The sequence below is a fragment of the Grammomys surdaster genome, unplaced genomic scaffold, assembly GCF_004785775.1.
Source record: "Grammomys surdaster isolate TR1022 unplaced genomic scaffold, NIH_TR_1.0 126063, whole genome shotgun sequence".
NCBI lineage: Eukaryota > Metazoa > Chordata > Mammalia > Rodentia > Muridae > Grammomys > Grammomys surdaster.
Window position 1 is genome coordinate 4816215 of NW_021620873.1, and position 5985 is coordinate 4822199.

The 5985-nt window shown below is 42.8% G+C and overlaps 1 pseudogene; it reads right to left on the reverse strand.

The window, feature by feature from the left end:
* Positions 1-4074: 4074 nt before the first annotated feature.
* On the reverse strand, positions 4075-4561 carry LOC114610921 (annotated as a pseudogene).
* Between the last annotated feature and the right edge of the window lie 1424 nt (positions 4562-5985).

Below are 5985 nucleotides of genomic sequence, written 5' to 3' on the forward strand. Positions count from 1 at the left end.
CAAACAGGTGTGGAATCCACACCTTCACAAGATAATTGTTTTACTCCTCTCAGTAGTCTCTCTTTCCCATTATATAGAAATAAAAAGACCACTTCATTCTATCCCACCGAGATAGGTTTACAAAAGTGGAAGCTAATCGGTTAACTACCTCACAGCAGGAACACCATTATCCAGTTCTTACCGGACCTCAGGCTTCTAGGCCCTCACAAACATTCCCTGGCCAAGGTCAACAGCCCTTAAGGGACGCCTGGTTCCTCTCGAGGTTTCCTTAGCCATTACAGGGGAGTTAAGTGTAAATTATTACAGAGGTTTGAGCACTCTAGGTGAAGTGTTGCTAACTGACTGGACCAGGCAGACAGTAACACAGTGCCTTCAGGTTAGGGCTGGCTGCCACGCCCCACGAAGTACACTCTTAAAGGACTTTAATCTCTATTTTCCTGCTGGCTAAGGATGGTGAACACATTTTAAGCATTTAATAGCCATTTTTCATTTCCTCTTTTTTAAATTATTCTTTCTCATTTATGTGTGTGTGTGTGTAGCTTGGTGTATATCCATCACTCACAGAAGCAGGTATTTGATCACCTGAAGCTGGAGTTAACAGGCAGTTTTGACTCAGCTGACATGGTTACTGGAAACTGAACCCAGGTTATTTGGAAGAAATACAAGTGGTCTTCTATGGAACCACCTCTCCAGCTCCCTCCCTTTTGTGGGTTTGTTTGTTTGTTTGTTTGTTTGTTTGTTTTTTTCTAAGGTAGGGATTCTCTGTGTAGCCCTGGCTGTCCTAGTACTTACTCTGTAGATCAGGCTGGCCTTGAACTCATAGAGATCCTCCTGCCCCTGCCTCCGGAGTATCTCTTCCTAGATATTATTTCCCCCTGTTTAGTGTTATTGGGTTTAGTTTGTTCTTCTTTTCCCAGTACTTTGAGACGTATCATTCATTAAGCTAATGATAAGATGTATAATTTCCTTGATGATTTGTTTACTTATTTATTTATTTGCTGACGGTACTTAGAGCTCTAAAGTTTCTTCTTAGGTCTGTCTTCATTTTAAGAATGTATATTTAGGCTGGGCGGTGGTGGCGCATGCCTTCAATCCCAGCACTTGGGAGGCAGAGGCAGGCAGATTTCTGAGTTCGAGGCCAGCCTGGTCTACAGAGTGAGTTCCAGGACAGCCAGGACTACACAGAGAAACCCTGTCTCAAAAAAAAAACAAAAAGAACAAAAAAGAATGTATATTTAGTGTTAGAGTGAAATGTTCACTAGATGTCTGTTAAGTACCTTTGGCTTCTGATGTCATTTAACTTCAATGTCTCTCTGTTTTAATTTTACTCAGATGACCTGTCCCTTGGTCAGAGAGATGTTGAAGTCACCCACTGTTACTGTATTGGTTTTAATGTATTGTGTTACATAATATACACAGTCTGTGACTTTGCATCAGGCTACATTTGCTTTAGGAAATCAGTACCACTGAGTTTGGTTTGCACATGTTTACAATTGTAATAACCTCTTGAGGGATTGTTGCTTAGTGAGTATTAAGTGACCTTCTTCATCTCTTCTGACTAGTTTTGGTTTGAAACCTGTTTTGTTAGAATTTAGAATAGCTGTCCCTGTTTCTCTCCTAGTCTCTTTTTTCTTTGGAATTCTAGTTCCCATTCTTTTATCTTAGGATGATATTTATCTTTGCTGGTAAGGTCAGGAGTGCCTTTCTGAAGCAGCAAGAGAAATGGTCCCTGTTTTCTAATCTTATCTGCTAGTGTGCATGGTTTTACTGGAGAAGGTGATGCTATCAATATTGAGTTACCATGGAGAAGTGTTAAGTCTTGGTCATTTTGTTGCTTTTGTGGTCTTCAGTCTCTGAATGGTGTGGGTCTCTGGGAGCCTTAGCTTTGGCCAGGGCCTATTCCTACTTCCACTGTGCATTGTGGTCCCTGCAGACCTGGGTTCCTTCTCTACTCTGGCTGTGCTCCAGCTGGCTTCCACTATCTTGGGTGCATTTTGTGGGTTCCCATGGGTTTTGAGCACTGTACTCTGGGTCAAGTGTGGCCACTTCCCACTTGTGCTTCTCCATTGCCTTTTGTGAGCCCTTGCACACTTGGAAGCCCCATACTGGTAACAATGCTTCCAATCCACGCTCCTGAGGCCTCCTCTGGGTTTTGTTGATCCCTGTGTATCTGGGCACACTACCCTTATCAGGTCCCACCCTTAGCTTGTACATTTTCAATTATCCTAATATTTTACTTCTCCCTTTAGAATTTAAAGACCTCTTACTTCCTTTTCTTGCTTAATTTCTCTGACTAGAACTTAGAGTATCAAGCTGGATATTATTGTCTTGTTCCTGAGCTTAAGGGAAAAGATTTTTTTCTTATGACATGGAATATGACATTATCTGTGGGTTTTTCATGTATAGTCTTTATCACACTGAAGAATGTCCTATCCCTGGTTTATTGGGTTTTTTTTCTCTCCTTTTTTTTTTTCCTAAAGATTTGTTTATATGAATATACTGTAGCTCTCTTCAGAGGGCATCAGATCCCATTAGAGATGGTTGTGAGCCACCATGTGGTTGCTGGGAATTGAACTCAGGACCTCTGGAAGAGCAATGCCCTTTTCTCTCCTTTTTAACCTTGTAAAGTATGCAGAAAATAAAAACTTACATTTTAGCCGGGCAGTGGTGGCGCACGCCTTTAATCCCAGCACTTGGGAGACAGAGGCAGGCAGATCTCTGAGTTCAAGTCCAGCCTGGTCTACAGAGTGAGTTCCAGGACAGCCTGGGCTATAAAGAGAAACCCTGTCTCGAAAACAACAACAACAACAAAACAAGCAAAAAAGCTTACATTTTAGCCATTTCATTTTTAAGTATATGAGCTAGTCCTTTAAGTACATTATGTTGTACAATTTTTACTGCTATCTATCTTTTCCATTGAAACTCCATATTCATTAAAAAATATTTTCTCTGCCTGTCTTTCCCTAGGACCGTGGTTCTCAATCTATGGATAGAGACCCTTTTGGGGGGTCACATGTCAGATATCTTCCATATCAGATATTAACCTTATGATTCATAACACTAACAAAAATTACAATTATGAAGTAGCAATAAAATAATGTTGGGGGGGTCACCTCCACTTGAGGAACTGTATTAAAGGTTTACAACATGAGGAAGATTGAGAACCACTGTAGGGTCTGCTAACCATGCCTCTGCTTTCTATTTCCATGAAAAGAAAAAAAAATTAGAGTTGAGATTGAAGACAGGATCTCGTGCATGCTAAGCAAGCAAGAAGCCACTGGATACACTCCCAGGTTCTATTAATTTGGTTACGTTAGGTACATCACATAAATGAAATCATTCATTTAGAAAAATGTCTTTAAGATTCATAGACAATGTATCATATGCTGGAATTTCCTTCTTTTTATGATTCTGATTCCCTTTACCCCTTGCTTCCACCTGGGACCAAAGCCCACATTCATTAACTCTCTCGAGTTCATCTCATAATTTTTTTTTAAATGTATTTGAGTATACTGTGGCTGTCTTCAGACACATCAGAAGAGGGCATACAGATCCTACTGCTGATGGTTGTGAGCCACCATGTGGTTGCTGGGAATTGAACTCAGGACCTCTGGAAGAGCAGTTGGTGCTCTTAACAGCTGAGACATCATTCTAGCCCTCATCTCATAATTTAAAGTATATTTAATCTCTCTCTATAAGTCACCAAAGTCTTAATAGTCTCCAAAGTACAAGCCCTGTGTGGTGGCAATTGACTGTAATCTCAGCACTTGAGAGGTAGAAGCAGGATGATCAGGGCCTCATACTTTAGCTATACAGTGAGTTTGGTACTCACCCAGGCTACATAAGATCCTGTGTCTAAGCCAGGCAGTGGTGGCACATGCCTTTAATCACAGCACTCGGGAGGCAGAGGCAGGTGGATTTCTGAGTTCGAGGCCAGCCTGATCTACAGAATGAGTTCCGGGACAGCCAGGGCTACACAGAGAAACCCTGTCTCAAAAAAAAAAAAAAAAAGATTCTGTGCCTAAAACAACAACATGCCCAAAGTCCAAATCTCTGCTAATATTCAAGGCACACTTTTTTTTTTTCCAACTTAAAGGCTTTATTTGACACAAAATACAATATGGCTGCGGGAACACCAAACTCCAAAGACAAAGAAAAGAAAAAGAACCATGGTTCTATCTAATTTATAATTAACAGGAAGTCACTAAACGAGTAACAAATGGGTACGCTCTACGGGAGAGTCTTTCTTAATGCCCATACTTTTGGAATTCCCACTCTCTGTTGTCCAGCGGACACACCTGCTTGTTTTGAGCCATCGAGAGATGCAGTGGAAATGAAAAGCATGGTTACAGACTCCCCATGCAACCGTACACTCTTCGGAAGTAGCTGATGCCTGGTTGGCCTGACATTCGATGCAAAGATCCATAATGTGGTTCCTGCAGATGGCACAGTTATCAACCACACTATCCCAGGCCCACTTTTTAACTTCAAAGCGCTTCTTGCCCGCGCCGCTGTTGGTGCCGCTGGGGGTATCCATATCCACTGCTGCTGCCATTTTGGAAACACACTGTCTGTCTCAAGGCACACTCTTAATTGTGAATCTCTGTAAAATAAAAAGTAACCAGAATAAGTTACATAGTTCTAATCACAATGATACAGAGTAAATATTCTCATGAATGAAGCACAGCAAAGAAAGATCTGATCAAATCAAGACTAAAACCTTCAGACCAGACACTATGCCCTGTAGCTCTACGTGTGGCCTCTTAGTTTTGAGATGGACTCATCTGAGCTCCTTGGACAGGCTCAGCCTTCCAACTCTCCCAAGTATAGCACATGTGATGCTTCTTCTTGTCCAGTGCCCAGAGCTTTTCTTCTCGGATGTACCATGCTTGTGGCATCTGAAATGTCTTGGGGTCTTTGTTGAAACTAAGGATTGACGTTGTCAGCTTCTTAAAATGGCTTTTTGGTTCCTCCTTGGAGGAAATCTGATCCTGCCCCAAATTGCCTGGTCTCTGCAGTTGTAGCACAAGGCTCGGTGGCCCCTCATACTTACATCACTCTTACTTGCAAGACCAGGTACCCCAAGATCATGCTGTCAGCTCCAGCTGTCATCTGCTCCCTTTGATCCAAAGTGGCAGTTAGTGTTTGGGTCTCTTCAAGGCTGATCCTGGAGACTTTCTTAGGGGACCATTTTGGATCAGGGAACCCTTTTTAAAAATGACTACATTTTCACAAGTTTAGATTTTTTTCGGACAGGTGGTGTCTTCTTCCTAGGATACCTTTCCTATAGTGCAGAGTATGAGGATTCTCTTTAACAATTGCAGATGCTCTGTGCGTTACTCCTCCCTTTTCTGCAACTTTATCCCCAGCTCACGCTCCTTTCTTCATCAAACTACATTTTAAAAATATCTTCTGCACCCTCACTGCAGATCTGAACAAGAGCTGTAAAAGCTAGGATTCTAGGACGCAGCATTTTGTTTCATTTTTCAAATAATTTAGTTTAAATTTTAATCTAGTCAGTATCAGTGGTACACAGGATCAAAACAGGACAACTTCTCAACCCCCTCAAAAAAACCAAAGCGCTGTCGACTGCTCCTTGAAGGGAGATATTTCTTATTCGGTGTGCTTAATAGTGGGTTGTAAGCAAGCATTTATTGAATAATGAAGTTTGACTCCCTGACGCTGGAAGCCTAGGGGTTTCATCGAATGTCCATTATAATTTCTCTCGGATTAGCATAGCTGACATTTGCAGAGAATTCCGTTGCCAGTTTCCATTTTCAGGCTCTGGTTCTGGGGCGGATCGGGGCGTGCCCAACACCACGGCTCGGCCCACCCGTGCGTTGGTTGGTGGAGTCTCGTCGGAGCCACGCCCCCGAGCGGTCCACCGCCTTAGAGGGCGTGGCGACGGGACTTCCCTGGAAGGGCCGCGGCGCCCCCCTCCTCCAACCCGCACGCAGCCCCGCGCACGCGCACGCGCGCCTCCAC